General features: G+C 46.0%; 1 protein-coding gene across 3 annotated transcripts in view; it reads left to right on the top strand.

Moving 5' to 3' along the window:
- The window catches only part of LOC122552572 (V-set domain-containing T-cell activation inhibitor 1-like), a 43,310-nt gene extending 34,862 nt beyond the window's left edge, over nucleotides 1–8,448 (top strand). For all 3 annotated transcript variants that reach the window (XM_043695278.2, XM_087991045.1, XM_087991044.1), the window contains exon 6: nucleotides 194–8,448. The gene's annotated coding sequence lies outside the window, so the exon portion shown is untranslated. The remainder of the gene's footprint in view (nucleotides 1–193) is intronic.
- The last annotated feature ends 8,775 nt before the right edge of the window (nucleotides 8,449–17,223 follow it).

The following is a 17,223-nucleotide window of genomic DNA, read 5'->3' as shown; positions in this document are numbered from 1 at the left end:
TGCATTGTTTATGGTTACCAATGGATTCCTTTTTCTGTATGTTTTATACATTAAACTACAGTTTAAATATTGTGAGTGTTTTGTGGCGGACGTAATAGCATAGACTTAATATAACTGGGACAATTCACATCCCAGTTTCCCACGTTAGCATGCTGCATGCAGAAAGAATATTAATCCCTGTTCTCATTGCCAGGTTTCCCTTGTGTGACTGTCACTGAAGACCTGTTGGTTTAAAGGACATACCTGGTATGAACACAAGATGAGCTGCCCTGGGTGGAAGGAAATTATTTCTGCCCTGTACATAAGAACATGTTCTGTTTCTTCCTGGAAAGACACCAGAGCCAACAGAGCTTCAGCAGACTCTACTTCCTGAGTGCAGTTCTTCTGCAAATTAGTGCCTTTTTAAAGAAAATAAGTTTTTATTTTTGCACTTTACAGTGTGGCCTCAGCACTGTGTGTGTATGTGTGTCTAAAATTTTAACACGAACAATGCTTACCACAGTGATAGTGACAAACCTAACCCACTTATAATCAGGAATTCTGCAACTTGGAATGATGTGATTTGTACTACTTGGTGAATATCTGCTTTCTCTTGATCATCCCTGTTGAGGATTTGTGGCTCTAACATTCATTGTGTTTATCATGTTAAAAGCTGTATTTAACTCATCCCAGTTCACGTAGGTTTCGCTAAGTTATGGACTCCACGCAACTGCTTCCCTTTCTTCCTGAGCATGAGCTAAAGAAAACATGGAAGTGAAATTCTTCCCTACCCAGGTAACTCTGGTGAGCTCTGGGATAGAGGATCGACATTAACAACCTGAGCTTACTTGCCAGTCTCACAAGAACCATGGTGCTTAATTCTGTAATTGTTACATCCTTCCAGACTGTGGGAATTGCTGCTAAGGATTTATAACATAGGAAATGCTAGTATATGCTATGCAAAGCCAGATTCCACTGTCCTGCTCTCTCCCTAAAATCTGAGTATCTTCTACAACCGTTCTACCATTCTCCAGAAAGGTACAATCGTCTTGTCACATAGCAATCGAAATGTCTCTTCCAGATGCTGCTGCTTGTTCTTAATGATCATTGAGGCTGCACAAGTTATTTTAATCCAGTTCAGCTGCCAGAATGTTTTTCAATCCTTACGACATTTAATTCCTGGGGGTAGTCGCTGATGTAGTTGCATTGTCATTGGGTGAATAATCCTGAGCAGCAGGTTAATGCTGTGAGAATGTGGCAGATGGTGAAACTTTAATGAATAAATCTGGAATTAATAGTAAGTCTGTTGGTGACTATGTAGCTATTCTCAATTGTCTGTCTGGCTCATCAGCTTTGTTTTAGGGAGGAACTCTGCCATCCTCATTTGCTCTGGCCTACACGTAACTCCAGACCGACAGCAAAATGGTTGACTCTTCAGTAAAGCCGGACGAGCCAGTCAGAAACAGAGAATTGACAGGAAATGGAAATTTCACACACAGCAAAGATCTCATTTCTCAAGTCTCAGACAACACTATCACCATTATCCCACAGCCCGAACAAGCCCAGCAGAGGTAATGACACAGTGACATATGGTCAGGAGGGAGTTGACTGCAGACCTTATGAGGTGTTGAAAACTCCTGTCACTATCTCCCCGCCCCCACGGGTCAGTAGTGGTTGATGAGGGATGGATATACCTGATCAATCTGTTCCGAACAGCCCCTCAGTAACAGTAATTACTGTAGAATATTTGTAGGGGTGACATCCCACTTTCAAACTGAGCAAAGTATCTATCATATTTTGTAGCACTACTACAGTCTTCATTGGGACAGACTTCAAACATATTTGACGATTCAACTCTGGCCATCCATGAGCCCTGGCAAAACTAGGATCATTCCTTCAGTGTTACTGGGTCAAAAGCCTGGAATTCCACCTCTAATGGCATTGTGGGTACACCCACAGCAGGTGGACTGCAGCAGTTCAAGAAGGCAGCTCACCACCACCTTCTCAAGGGGCAACTAGGGATGGGCAATAAATGCTGGAGCATTGATCTAGATGGGTCCCAGTGCTCCAGCAGTGGTTGTACCTTTACATAAAACGATAACAATGCAGAAGAACCATCTTTCACATCTCTTCCACCTACTGGGACTCTGGCTTCATCTCCAGGTCTGATCATGCTGACATTGCTCAGTGCTGTTGGTTTTGATGAGTTACCTATTGATATACCATATCCTGTTCTTATATTTGTCCATCAGAGCTGTTTCGTTGATATCGTTGCCTTGCCTAGTCTCATTAACTTGCCATATCGAGCACATGTAAGTCTTGGACTCCATACAAATCCCGGACTTCACGTACGTCTGATAACATAATCCCAAACCATTTGGTGAAGTGTGGAACTAGACACGAGTTGTATTTACCCAATACTGTATGAAGTATATTTGCTGCCTACCAACCACTCCGGTGTCCCGTCAGTCTCTATCAGTGCTGTAGGTACATAATTAAAACATGCCCTTATTAATATAATTAGCATCCTATTAACAACTTCTCAGTGACTGATCTGTGTCGATGAAATACAAAGCCGCAGGCCTTAAAATGGGAGGGAAATCATGTGTGAGACTGTGATTGACACTGTTTGAAGAGGTGGGGAGGGGGAATATTGCACAGATTGCAAAACATCCCTGAGTCACTGCCCTGTGTTTGTGTTTGTCGTAACCATCATGTCATGGAGGCTTCATTCTTCCAAGCTGCTGTAACAGCCCAATGTTTGGAAATGAGGAACAGGGAATGATAAACACTGCTGTAAATATCCTAATATCTTGAGCATGAGAAACATGAGCAGAAATAGGACCCCCTTGTCCAATCCACCTCCTCAACTATTTGCTAAGAGGTCACGCAGTATCTCCATCACTTTCAATTCCCTTACTTTCTCAAACTGTCAATCTCAAATTTGAAGAAATGAAGCAGCTGAGCAGCACAGTTCCTGGGAGTAGAGATTTCCAAAAATTCACAATGCTAATAAATGATTGTGTGCTCTTGTCTTCTAGGCTTTTTGGGATTGGGAATAATTGACTGTCCTGGCCTTAAAGCCTTATTCAGCAGCTCCTTTAACTTGTTTCTGTGTCCTGTTCTGTTCCATTGATACTTCTGTCTGCTCTTTCAGTTGTACTTTTCATTCCCCACTAAATAAGCATTTGGTTTATTTGCATTTATTGTGTAAGAATCTTTAACAGCCTAAAGTTCACTAACGTGTCCTGTGCTACTGCATGTTGTTGGTTTGACCCTGTGTCCTTACTGATTTGCACAATGCAAATTGTCAGGTCCGCATCTCTAACTGTGCTATGGGGCTGCCTCACTGCACTCGCTCGGGGCATTCTGAATGTTGTACTGATTTACTTGCTGTTTACTGTAAGGCTGTTCAGTTTTCATTCTTTCTCCCTGTTGTATTCTCTAATCCCTGTGTTCGGAGGCTGCTTACGTGCTGAAGTAAACCTTCCCTGTTCACACTGTGTAAATAGCTGGACCCAAGGTTTACACAGTGACTGGAGAATAGCACATCAGAGGCATGATCTAGTGTTAGCTACTGGACAGATACTTAACCTTTCAATATTTTGTTTACAGACTTCCAACAGGCATTTAAAAAGTCCTGTGGAAGACTGTCAGCTAAAGTTGTAGCTTTTGCAATTGTTGGCTGGTCATTCAGCTTAAACCACACCAGGTTAGAGTCCAACAGCTTTATTTGCAATCGTAAGCTTGTGGAGCACTGCTGCTTTGTCAGGTGGGCTCTGAAAGCTTGTGATTTCAAATAAACCTGGTTTACTATAACCTGGTGTCATGTGACTGCTGACTTAGTCCACTCCAATCCAACACTGGCACCTTCGTATCAGGTCATTCAGTTGGTTACGATATTAGCTGAGCCTTGGGAAGGAATTGGGTGAATGGACAGGGAGTTGATGTACAAGATGGGAGTAGTGATGGTCCTGCAAGGACCTGTGATAAGCCCTCAGCTATTCACCTCTTCTTTAAACGTATAGATGATCATGTAGAAAGCTACACATCAGAAAATGCCAATGACCCAAACTGTGGTGCCATTTTAAGGATTTTCCTGGCCTTGCTTTGTCAATTTGATCACATTGGTATCTGAATTATAAATATTAAATTGCTAAGAGAGAATGTACAGAGTTGTGTGGTATTTGCTGTTTTTAGAAAGTTACAGGGCTGTTTTATCCAAGATATCAGGGTGAACAGATAAAGAGAGACACACTCTGTGCCAACTGGAAAGACCAGGAAGACAGGCACACCCTAAACTGTGAGCCAGAACCTTTAGGATTGTCACTTGGAAACATTTCTTCGTATAGCAGTGTAACTTTCTTACACAATGGAAACTTATGGTGAATCAGTTGTTCATTTTAAACATGAGATTAAGAGATTTTTGTGAATCACACATTCAGAGATATAAGGCAAAGTATGAGGTGCAGTATTGGTCTCCTTATCTGAGGAAAGTTTTTATTTTATTCATTCTTGGAAATGGGTATCACTGGTTGGGCAACCACATTCCTGTGGGTATGGAGTCACATGTAGGCCAGATCAGGTAAGGATGGCAGATTTTTTTCTGTAAAGTATATTAGTGAACCAGATGGTGTTTTCCTGCTGACAGTTGGTAATTGTTTCCATGGTCATCTTTGACTGTTATTTTGAGACTGTTATTGAATTCAAATTCCAGCATCTGCCATATTTTGAACCCAGGTCCTCAGGACATTACTACAGTCTCTGAATTAATAGTCTAGCAATAATACCAAGTAGGCCATTGCCAACCCTGTAGGGAATGTTGAGGGAATGCAGCGAAGATTAATTCCTGAGATGGCAGGACTGACACATGAGGAGATGTTGAATCGATAGGATTAAATTCGTTGGTATTTGGAAGATTGGGTGAGGGGAGATCTCATAGAAACCTATAGACTCCTAACAGGGCTAGACAAGTTAGATACAGGAAAGGTGTTCCCAATGACTGGGGAGCCCAGAACCAAGGGTCACAGACAGACTGAAGTTACAGCGTAAGCCACTTGGGATTGAGGTGAGGAGAAATGTCTTCATCCAGGGAGTGGGGAGACTGTGGAATTCTCTGCCACAGGGAGCAGGTGAGACCAAAGCATCAAAGATTTCAAGAAGGAGTTAGATATAGAACTTGGGCCTAAAGGGATTAAAGGATATGGGGGAAAGGCAGGAACAGGCTGCTGAGTTAGATGGTCAGCCATGGTCATAGTGCATGGCATAGCAGGGCTGAATGGCCTACTCGCACTCCTATTTTCTAGGTAAGGTGGATCCACAGAATTAGATTTGGGGAACAGGCCAAAAGGAGCCAAATGGAATAAGCACCGAAAATGCAGTGAATTTTCTGGTCAGGTAGGATCTGGAACAGAGTTAATGTTTTGAAGCAGTGTGTTTATATCAGATTTTCAGCATCTGCAGCGTTTTACTTTTGTAAGGGTCTAACTAGTATCAGTAAAGATCAAGTAATCAAACCAAGTATTGAATATGCCATCTGAAGTTCTGAGGATGGACACCAATTTCTAAGTTTCTTCCTCATGGAGATGAGCGTGTTTCATTAAGTATCAGAAGTCACATGACACCAGGTTATAGTCCAACAGGTTTAGTTGAAATCGCAAGCTTTCAGAATGCTGCTCCTTTGGTAAGTGAAGTGGAGGGAAGCACACAGGCATGGTCTACCCCACCTGACAATGGAGCAGTGCTCCGAAAGCTTGTGATTTCAAATAAACCTGTTGGACTATAACCTGGTGTCATGTGACTTCTGAGTTTGTCCACCCTGGTCCAACACCAGCTCCTCCACATAATTTCTTTGCTTTGCTCTGGTAACTGCACTCAAAGACCTCCTGTTCTCCAGGGTGTTGTGATTGTCTTCCAGTTTTCAGATCCTTCATTATAAGCCTTTTCGAGGGCAGATATTCACCATCAAACACTGCTCCCCCACCCCCCCAACCATTCTTTGATCCTTTCTGCTCCTGATTGTATGGAGTCATAGAGATGTAACAGCATGGAAACAGACCCTTTGGTTCAACCCGTCCATGCCGACCAGATATCCCAACTCAATCTAGTCCCATCTGCCAGTGCCCAGCCCATATCCCTCCAAACCCTTCTTATTCATATACCCATCCAAATGCCTCTTTTATGTTGCAATTGTACAAGCCTCCACCACATCCTCTGGCAGCTCATTCCATACATGTACCACCCTCTGCGTGAAAAAGTTGCCCCTTAGGTCTCTTTTATAATCTTCCCCCTCTTAACCCAGACCTATGCCCTCTAGTTCTGGACTCCCTGACCCCAGGGAAAAGACTTTGTCTATTTATCCTATCTATGCCCCTCATAATTTTGTAAACCTCTATAAGGTCACCCCTCAGCCTCCAATGTAGCAGGGAAAACAGCCCCAGCCTGTTCAGCCTGTTCATGTAGCTCAGATCCTCCAACCCTGGCAACATCCTTGTAAATCTTTTCTGAAGCCTTTCAGTTCACAACATCTTTCCGATAGGAAGGAGACCAGAATTGCACGCAATATTCCAACAGTGGCCTAACCAATGTCCTGTACAGCCACAACATGACCTACCAACTCCTGTACACAATACTCTGACCAATAAAGGAAAGCATACCAAACGCCTTCTTCACTATCCTATCTACCTGCGACTCCACTTTCAACTATGTTTTTGGAACATGTGTATTTGCTAAATGTTAGCTGTATGCCAACAGACATCTCAATGTGGTTTGGCTTTTGAGGTCAAGCTCCATGTGAATCATAGAGCTGATGTAAACACTTCAATCATAGGACAAGATACTCATATCCAGGGCTCTCTGGGAGGAATTTGGAGAGATAATCCAATTATTTTCATTCTTTCACCCTCTGCATTTGTCATAGGAAACCTCTATTTGGGGTTCTGGGGATTTCCTTAAAAGCGATGATTGAAAGTGTTAGGATGTGATGCACAGAAAGAGGCCAGTGATTAACAGTGGAATAGAATAGAATTATGTTGTTCCCTTCCTCAGTCTAAGTCCCACTTGCTCCTGAAGTGTGCAGTAAGAGCCCTGAACTAGTTAATTAGAAAATATCAAGACTGAAAGGTGTCCCCAGTGACTGGCGATGAACACAATTAAGCAGTTAGTGTCGATTGGATCAGTGCTTTTGTGACAGACTGGTCAGTGGATTACTATTGGATGGAGTCATGACAGCAATGAATTAGATGAGGTACTGTAACAAAATCAGGTCAGTTATATTCTGATCAAATAAAATAAAATAATTCCTAATTGATTACATTAGATTACATTGCAGTGTGGAAACAGGCCCTTCGGCCCAACAAGTCCACACCAACCCGCCGAAGCGTAACCCACCCATACCCCTACATTTACCCCTTACCTAACACTACGGACAATTTAGCATGGCCAATTCACCTGACCTGCACATCTTTGGACTGTGGGAGGAAACCGGAGCACCGGGTTTCTAATCTAATCTAATTGAATGTTATGAAAACCAGAGAGTGAACAGCCTGAGCACCATTTCCAACCCAGTTCCAGGCTATTCCACAGGAACTAGCTTTGTTTTATTTTTCTCCAACACACAGCTTCATGTTGACATTTGTCCTTCTACGCTGTGAGAGGATGTGAGCTGGGGTTCAGGTATTAGACTTTCGGAGTTTAGCTGTTGCACTGAATAAGCTGAACTTGAGCCTGGAGAGTGATATCAGGTCATTGCCTGGTGGATAGTCCTCCTCGATAGCCTTTATATGTGTCAGTGCCTGAGGGGAGGTGTCTGTCCTGCTTATTCTCTGCTGCCATCAATGGCCTGGTGACTGTCACTGGCCCTGATCTCTGCTGGTCATCCAAGCTCCTCATGTGGACCAGGAGCAGCAGCTAAATGACCCTCGGCAGCTCCAGACTGAGCAACAGAAAATCCATGCTGTGTTGTGATCCACACTTTAAAGGTGGAACATGGTGTTCTGTGCAATCGTCAATGAGAGTGCCAGGTGGGCTGGGGGCTTGGTTCCAAAGTAGAACAGGACAAGTCCTGATCGGCGGAGCTGCAAAATAAGAAAGTTGGATCACTGGACATGAAGCAACGCTGAAAGGTTTGCACCTGTCGGAATTTGTAGTTTATTTGCAGAGCCGTCTCATCTGGAGATTGTTGAGACCAGAGCCAAGAGATTGAATTACAGAGAGGGGGGTGAGGATAGTTCACCCTGTGCTGGAGATCACTTGTAACTGAACAACCCTTTCTCTGTGATTACTGAGTTGCACCTTTTCAGTGTTCTCCGCCAATGTGACCAGATTTGTTCATTGTCTTTCGGTCTCACCTATTGTGCCTTGAACTGAATTTTAAATGACCAGTTGTTGAATGTAATCAAACCAATTTAGCCTGTAAAAATCAAACTCTTCAATTATTTATGAAACACAATAAAATATTCTCACTCACTACCTGGTCTCAGCTGGTGCATTGGTTTGAGAGTCTGCTTGCAAAGGGCTTATGCATTCCCATCATGTTTTGTTTGTTTTTTCGTCCCTGTTCTCTCGTCTCCATTGCTGCACTGTGTAGACAGCTGTCATCTAACCTGAGTTTATCTAGCGATGGTCTGGAATCAGCAAAGTCACACAGGGCTGTGTGACTTGGTAAAGCATCCTGCACATTGCTCTGTTGAACACTCACACGTGATGGGGATAAATCTGCCTCTACTATGCCAATAGCTCGAGCTGCTGCAATGTTCTGCTGGTTAGTTGATACAGCATGCAGACTAGCCATCCACATAGCAGCTTGATGTTGGCATTTGATTGGACTGGGCAGAGGAACAGGAATAGGCCATTCAGCTCCTTGAACCTACTGCAACATTCTACTCCATGATAAACTCTCTTCCTCCATGCCAAATTCAAGTGCTATCTCATACCCTTTGATGTCACTGGTAACTGAAAACCTATCCCTCTAACCTTACATTTACCATCACCAATCCACCTAGCCTGCACATACCTGGACATATAAGGCAATTTAGAATGAGCAATCCACCTACCCTTCGCATCTTTGGACTATGGGAGGAAAAGGAGCACCCAGTTTGAGGTCCATTGACCATTCTTCAGAACCCCTGAAGAGTCACGGGACCTGGAACAGTAACTCTACTTTCTCTCCGCAGATGCTGTCAGACCTGCTGGATTTCTCCAGTAATTTCTGTCTTGTTTCTAATTTCCAACATCTGCAGCTCTAGAGTCATATAGCATGGAAACAGACCCTTCAGTCTAACCAGTCCCTGCCAAACATAATCCCAAACTAAACTACTGCCACCTGCCCACTCCTGGCCCATATCCCTCCAAACCTTTCCTTTTCATGAACTTATCCAAGTGTCTATTAAACGTTGTAACTGTGCCTGCATCCACCACTTCCTCCGGAAGGTCATTGCACACACGAGCCATTCTCTGTGTAAAATATTGGCCCTCATGTCTTCTTTTAAAACTTTCTCCTCTCACCTTCAAAATATGACCCTAGTCTTGAAATCCCCTACACGAGGGAATTGACACCTGCCATTCACCTTATCTGTACCCCTCATGATTTTATACACCTCTATACGGTCACCTCTTGACCTCCCACGCTCTGGTGAAAAAGTCCCAGCCTCTCCTTAGAACCCAATCCCTCCTGTCCCAGCAATATCCTGATAAATCTCTTCCGAACCTTCCCCAGCTTAATAATATCCTTCATGTAACAGGGAGACCAGAAATGGACACAGTATTGCAGAAAAGGCCTAACCAACGTCATCGAGTCAGACCGGGCCTTTGGTCCAACCAGCCCATGCCACCATATTCCCAACCCAGCCTAGCTCCACCTGCCCACTCCTGGTCCATATTCTTCCAAACCTTTCCTAATCATTATCTTAGTGTCTTTTAAACGTTGTAACTGTGCTCACATCTACCACTTCCTGACAAAGTTCATTCCAAACGCGTACGACTTTCTGTGTAAAAGATGTGCCCCTCACATCCTTTTAAAATTTCTCTCATCTCACCTTAATAATATATGCCCCTCAGTCTTGATATGCTCCACCCTGTGGTACAGACACCTATCATCAACCCTATTTATAACCTCAATATACCTTGCAACCTCCTCCACCCCACTGAATAAAGTCCCAGTCTCTCTTTATAACTCAAACCTTCCATACCTAACAGCATCCTATTATATTGTTTCTGAATCTTTTCCAGCTTAATAATATCCTTCCTAAGACCAGGACACATTACAACAGCAGAGGCCTTCTTAATGTCCTATAAAACCTCAACATGATGTCCCAACTCCTACACTCAAAGGACTGAGCATGAAGGCAAGCGGGCCAAACACCACCTTATTTTTTTTGGATTCCTACAGTGTAGAAACAGGCCAATTGGCCAAACAAGTCAACACTGATTCTCCGAAGAGTAACCCACCCAGCCCCTCTATTTATCCCTGACTAATGCACCTAACTTTATGGGTAATTTAGCATAGCCAATTCACCTGACCTGTACATCTTTGGATTGTGGGAGGGAACTGGAGCACCCAAAGGAAATCCACACAGACACAGGGATATGTGCAAACTCCACACAGTCAGCCCCAAGGTGGGAATCGAACCCGGGTCTCTGGTGCTGTGAGGCAGCAGTGCTAACCACTGACCCACCATGCTGCCATGTCTACCAGTGACACAATCTTCAAATAATTATGTACTTGAACTTCTTTGGTTTTCAGGTTTACCAGGATGTTTCTTTAGATTACTTTAGATTACTTACAGTGTGGAAACAGGCCCTTCGGCCCAACAAGTCCACACCGCCCCGCCGAAGCGCAACCCACCCATACCCCTACATTTACCCCTTACCTAACACTATGGGCAATTTAGCATGGCCAATTCACCTGACCCTGCACATCTTTGGACTGTGGGAGGAAACCGGAGCACCCGGAGGAAACCCACGCAGACGCGGGGAGAATGTGCAAACTCCACACAGTCAGTCGCCTGAGGCGGGAATTGAACCCGGGTCTCTGGCGCTGTGAGGCAACGGTGCTAACCACTGTGCCACCGTGCTGCCCACAACTAATCCCATCTGCCTGCACATGGCCAGTATCACTTTATTCCCAACCTGTCCATATGTTTCCTGTATTGGAGTGTACTAATCTGTAAGGAGGGGTTGGAGAAACTTGGATTGTTTTTGCTGGAGCATCAGAGGCTTGAGTGGTGACCTGATAGAAGTATATAAAATTCCAAAAGGCGTGGATAGTCCGATTGTTTTTCCCAGGATGAAAACATCAAATAGTAAAGGGTAAAGGTTTAGGGTGAGAGGGAGAAGTGTTTAAGGGTGATGTGTGAGGTAAGCTTTTTACACACGGTGGTCGGTACCTGGAATGCCCTGCTGGGGGAGTTGGTAGAAACAGATATAATAGCAAGATCTAAGAGGGTTTGGACAGACATATGGACAGGTTGGGAATAAAGTGATACTGGCCATGTGCAGGCAGATGGGATTAGTTTCATGATCGGCACACACATGATGGGCCAAAGGGCCTATTCCTGTCTTATTCCATGTTCTGTGTTCAATATTGTGACCATCCATATGTTGGATCTTGCTGAGAGGCCAAAATACTATCTACTGGCAGAGAACTGTGCTCTATGTCCAGACTCTCACATCCAGGGGATAGAGCATTGTGGGATGGACCAGGTCAGACTGCCTCAAAACATTGCACGAAAGTAATCCAGACCCTAACTTTGATATTTGTTTTCAGTAGCTGTAAAGTAGATATTCCAGGAGGGATGCAGTTGGTCAAACCACATTGTTTTAAGCAAATCTGAATTTATTTACACAATTATCAAATGAAAGACAAAAGTGAATAACTGAAAAACTTCCTGATGAAGGGCTTTTGCCCGAAACATGGATTTTGCTGCTCCTCGGATGCTGCCTGAACTGCTGTGCTCTTCCAGCACCACTGTAATCCAGAATCTGGTTTCCAGCATCTGCAGTCATTGTTTTTACCTAACTGAAAAACTTTACCTATCTGAAAACCCAACAGATCATCCCAACTCCGTGATACTGTTCCAAATACTTGCAAGAATCCCCATAAACCCCTCTTGGCATAAAAAGTAAAATCAAACACAGGGAGAGGTCAAAACAAAGTGGCAAAGGTGTTATGGCACTGTCATTGGTTCAGGAAACCAGAACCCCAGGCTAATCATCTGGGGACATGAGTTCAAATCCTACCAGATGGTGAAATGTGAATTCATTAATAAATGGAATTAAAAACTGGTTTGAATATAGACCATCTTTGACAGTTGCTTGTAGATTTTAGATATTGGTGCTCCCTCCCCTGTAGACCCCACTCTCAGTGCCACTCCCTCCCCTGTAGACCCCACTCTCAGTGCCACTCCTTCCCCTGTAGACCCCTCTCCCAGTGCCACTCCCTCCCCTGTAGGCCCCTCTCCCAGAGCCGCCCCTTCCTCTATACAGCGTCTTGCACTGCAGAATCCTTCTGGGTAAACCCTTCAGCTCAGACTATTTTCCGTCCTTCTGTTAGTCAGCTTTACCCGTCCGGTGTTGTATAGCAGCCCCAGTGACACAGCAGAGTGTGGGCTCAAGATTCCAGGAGCTCGCGTGATGTTTTCTGCACTGAACTCTGCTTCCCTCTGCTGGGTAGAGCCACGAATGAAACTTTGGGTATGCAGGATAAGACTGTTTCCTGGTCTGTTGTCATCCTGTTTCCTGGCATGGGCTAGGGTTGCCTGGAGACCCTGATAGGAGCAACAATGGAGCTTTAGGAATTGGGAAATGTGTGGGATTATTTCTTGGAAGTGAGGCATTCTCTCCTACAATATCTCAACAGAAGCCAGTAGCAGCACTCAGCTGGGTAATGTGGAGAGGTCCAGGCAGTGTGAGGAGTATCACAGGTATGGTGGGAGTGTGATCCTCAGCACCCCAGAGCCTGGTGAGCTCCATCTAGCACCAGTGTGTTCCTTCCCTTGGGGTGAGGTTGGTTAGCTCAGCCAGGTGTGTGACACAGCGTGACACCAATGGAGTGGGTTCATAGAATTCCTATGGTGCGGAAGCAGGCCATTCGGTCCATTGAGTCCACACTGACCCTCCGAAGAGCATCCTACCCTGACCCCTGCATTCCCATGGAGGAGAAAGTCCCATGAGGACATTGTCTCAGCATGCTCCTGCCCCACCGAACTCATCTCTGCATACCTCGACATGGTCCTGCCCCCTTAGTCCAAGAACACCCCACTTATGTTCGGGACACCACCCACACCCTCCACCTCCTCCATGATTTTCGCTTCCCCGGTCCCCAACGCCTTACCTTCACCATGGACATCCAGTCCCTGTACACCTCCATCCCCCATCACGAAGGACTCAAAGCCCTCCGCTTCTTCCTTTCCCGCCGTACCCTTCCACTGACACCCTCCTTCGACTGACTGAACTGGTCCTCACACTGAACAACTTCTCTTTCCAATCCTCCCACTTCCTCCAAATCAAAGGAGTAGTCATGGGCACCCGCATGGGCCCCAGCTATGCCTGCCTTTTCGTAGGATATGTGGAACAGTCCATCTTCCGCAGCTACACTGGCACCACCCCCCACCTTTTCCTCCGCTACATCGATGACTATATCGGCGCTGCCTCATGCTCCCATGTGGAGGTTGAACAGTTCATCCACTTTACCAATACCTTCCACCCCGACCTCAAATTTACCTAGATCGTCTCAGACTCCTCCCTCCCCTTCCTAGACCTTTCCATTTCTATCTCGGGCGACCGAATCAACACGGACATTTACTATAAACCAACCGACTCCCACAGTTACCTAGACTACACCTCCTCCCACCCTGCCCCCTGTAAACACGCCATCCCATATTCCCAATTCCTTCGTCTCCACCGCATATGCTCCCAGGAGGACCAGTTCCAATACTGTACAACCCAGATGGCCTCCTTCTTCAAAGACCGCAATTTCCCCCCAGACATGATCAACGATGCCCTCCACTGCATCTCCTCCACTTCCCGCTCCTCCACCCTTGAGCCCTGCCCCTCCAATCGCTACCAGGACAGAACCCCACTGGTCCTCACCTACCATCCTACCAACCTCCATATACATCGTATCATCCGTCGTCATTTCCGCCACTTCCAAACGGACACCACCACCAGGGATATATTTCCCTCCCCTCCTCTATCAGCATTCCAAAAAGACCACTCCCTCCGTGACTCCCTCGTCAGGTCCACACCCCCCACCAACCCAACCTCCACTCCTGGCACCTTCCCCTGCAACTGCAAGAAATGCAAAACTTGCGCCCACATCTCCCCCCTCACTTCCCTCCAAGGCCCCAAGGGATACTTCCATATCCATCACAAATTCACCTGCACCTCCACACACATCATTTACTGCATCCGCTGCACCCGATGTGGCCTCTTCCACATTGGGGAGACAGGTCGCCTACTTGTAGAACGTTTCAGAGAACACTTCTGGGACACCCGGACCAACCAACCCAACCACCCCGTGGCTCAACACTTTAACTCCCCTTCCCACTCCACCAAGGACATGCAGGTCCTTGGACTCCTCTATTGCCAGACCATAGCAACACGACGCTGGAGGAAGAGCGCCTCATCTTCTGCCTAGGAACCCTCCAACCACAAGGGATGAACTCAGATTTCTCCAGTTTCCTCATTTCCCCTCCCCCCACCTTGTCTCAGTCAAATCCCTCGAACTCAGCACCACCTTCCTAACCTGCAATCTTCTTCCTGACCTCTCCGCCCCCACCCCACTCCGGCCTATCACCCTCACCTTGACCTCCTTCCACATATTGCATTTCCAATGCCCCTGCCCCAAGTCGCTACTCCCTATATTTTATCTTAGCCTGCTTGGCACACTTTCCTCATTCCTGAAGATGGGCTCATGCCCGAAACATCGATTCTCCTGCTCCTTGGATGCTGCCTGACCTGCTGCACTTTTCCAGCAACATATTATCAGCCCTGCATTCCCATGGCTGACCCACGTTACCTACACATCTTTGGACTGTGGAAGGAAACTGGAGCACCCTGCGGGAACCCACGCAGACACGGGGAGAAAGTGCAAACTCCACACAGACAGTTGCCCGAGGCTGGAATTGAACTCGGTTCCCTGGCTGTGTGTGGCAGCAGCTGCTAACCACGGAGTTGCTGTGCCTCCAGGTTCAATTCCTGCTCCTCCTGAAATTACCAGAAAGGTCACGCCTTCTCACCTTCACAGCTCGCCTGAGGCATGGTGACCCTCAGATTAAGCCACCACCAGTCACCTCTCTCAGAGGAGAGAGCAATCCTATGGGGCCAAGGAAGCTTTACCTTACCCATTACTCACCATTGAGCTAACTGTAGGGAGAAATCCTGAAGAAGGGCTTATGCCCGAAACGTCGATTCTCCTGTTCCCTGGATGCTGCCTGACCTGCAGCGCTTTTCCAGCAACACATTTTCAGCATTGAGCTATCTGTATCCTGCCTGACAGGTTCAATTACACTCCATGCTCCATGTTCCAGTCTGAAGCAGTGAAATGCCCAGGGATTTTCCATTCCAGATGTTCAGTCACTCACTTCACACAAAACAGTGCAAACATCCACCATGTCACTGAGAGGAGATTCTATAGACACGGCTTTACTCTGTATCTAACCCCCTGCTGTTCCTGCCCGGGGAGTGTTTGACAGGGACAGTGTATAAGGAGCTTTACCCTGTATCTAATCCCGAAGTGTTCCTCTACTGGGTGTGTCTGATTGGGACAGTGCGGATGGGGCTTCACATTGTATCTAATTCCGTGCTGTCCTTGTCCTGTGAGTTTTTGATGGGGACAATGTAGACTAAGCTTCCATATCTGACCCTGTACCCAGTATCTGTGTGCAAAGGATAAATGTTATATTCTATTTGTCCTGGGAGTGTTACTGGGGACAATGTAGAGAGAACTTTACTCTGTATCTAACCCCATGTTGTCCCTGACCTGGGAGTGTCGGATAGAGGACAATGTAGATGGAGCATTACTCCAGAATTACAGGAGCGTTGGAGTCTCGGAGTGTTGTCAGGCGAGAGCTGCAAATACAGACAGTGAAAGGTGGAGTGATGTTGGCGATGTGAGGAATAGGAAGTGAACTTAAAGTGGAGTGATTAATGCAGTAGGTTGTTTGAAGATTTTTTTAAAATTCAAAATGTGTCCCTAGTGACTGGCGGTGAACACAATTAAGCAGTTAGTGTCGATCGGATCAGTGCTTCTGTGACAGACTGGACACTGGATTGCTATTGGATTGATTCATGGCAGCAATGAATTCCATGAGGTCGGTGTAACCAAATCAGGGCAGTTATATTCTGATCGAATAAATAAAAATATTCCTAACTGAACGTACGAAAACCACAGAGAACGAGCAGCCTGAGCAACATTTCCAACCCAGTTCCAGGCTATTCCGCAGGAACTTTTATTTTGCTCCAACTCACAGCTTCATGTTGACGTTTGTCCTTCTACGCTGTGAGAGGGTGTGAGCTGGAGCTCAGGGATTAGGCTGTCGGAGTTTGCCTGTTGCACTGAATAAGCTGAACTTGATGAGCCTGGAGAGTGATATCAGGTCATTGTCTGGTGGATAGTCCTCCTCGATAGTCTTTGTATGCGTCAGTGCCTGAGGTGTATGCCCTGCTTATTAGATTAGGTTCCCTACAGTGTGGAAACAGGCCCTTCGGCCCAACAAGTCCAGACCGACCCGCCGGAGCGCAACCCACCCATATTTACCCCTTCGCCTAACACTATGGGCAATTTAGCGTGGCCAATTCACCTGATCTGCACATTTTTGGACCATGGGAGGAAACCGGAGCACCCGGAGGAAACCCACACAGACACGGGGAGAATGTGCAAACTCCACACAGTCAGTCGCCTGAGGCGGGAATTGAACCCGGGTCTCTGGCGCTGTGAGGCAGCAGTGCTAACCACTGTGCCACCGTTCTCTGCTGCCATTGATGGCCTGGTGACTGTCACTGGCCCTGATCTCTGCTGGTCATCCAAGCTCCTCCCCATCATCATGTGGACCAGGAGCAGCAGCTAAACAACCCTGGGCAGCTCCAGACTGAGTAACAGAAGATCCATGCTGTGTTGTGATCCACACTGAGGAGTTCGCTGAAGAGAAACTCAATTGGTCTGGCAGTATCTGTGGAGAGAGAAACAAAAAAAAATCATATTTTTGGTTCAGTGAACCTTGTTGTGAAGTGAAAAGTCTGAATTCC

This window comes from Chiloscyllium plagiosum, unplaced genomic scaffold, assembly GCF_037043375.1.
Source record: "Chiloscyllium plagiosum isolate Xiang-an unplaced genomic scaffold, Cpla_swu_hap1 HiC_scaffold_10, whole genome shotgun sequence".
Classification (NCBI taxonomy): domain Eukaryota; kingdom Metazoa; phylum Chordata; class Chondrichthyes; order Orectolobiformes; family Hemiscylliidae; genus Chiloscyllium; species Chiloscyllium plagiosum.
Note: the sequence above shows the minus strand (reverse complement) of the source record. Positions and strands in the feature narration are given on the sequence as shown.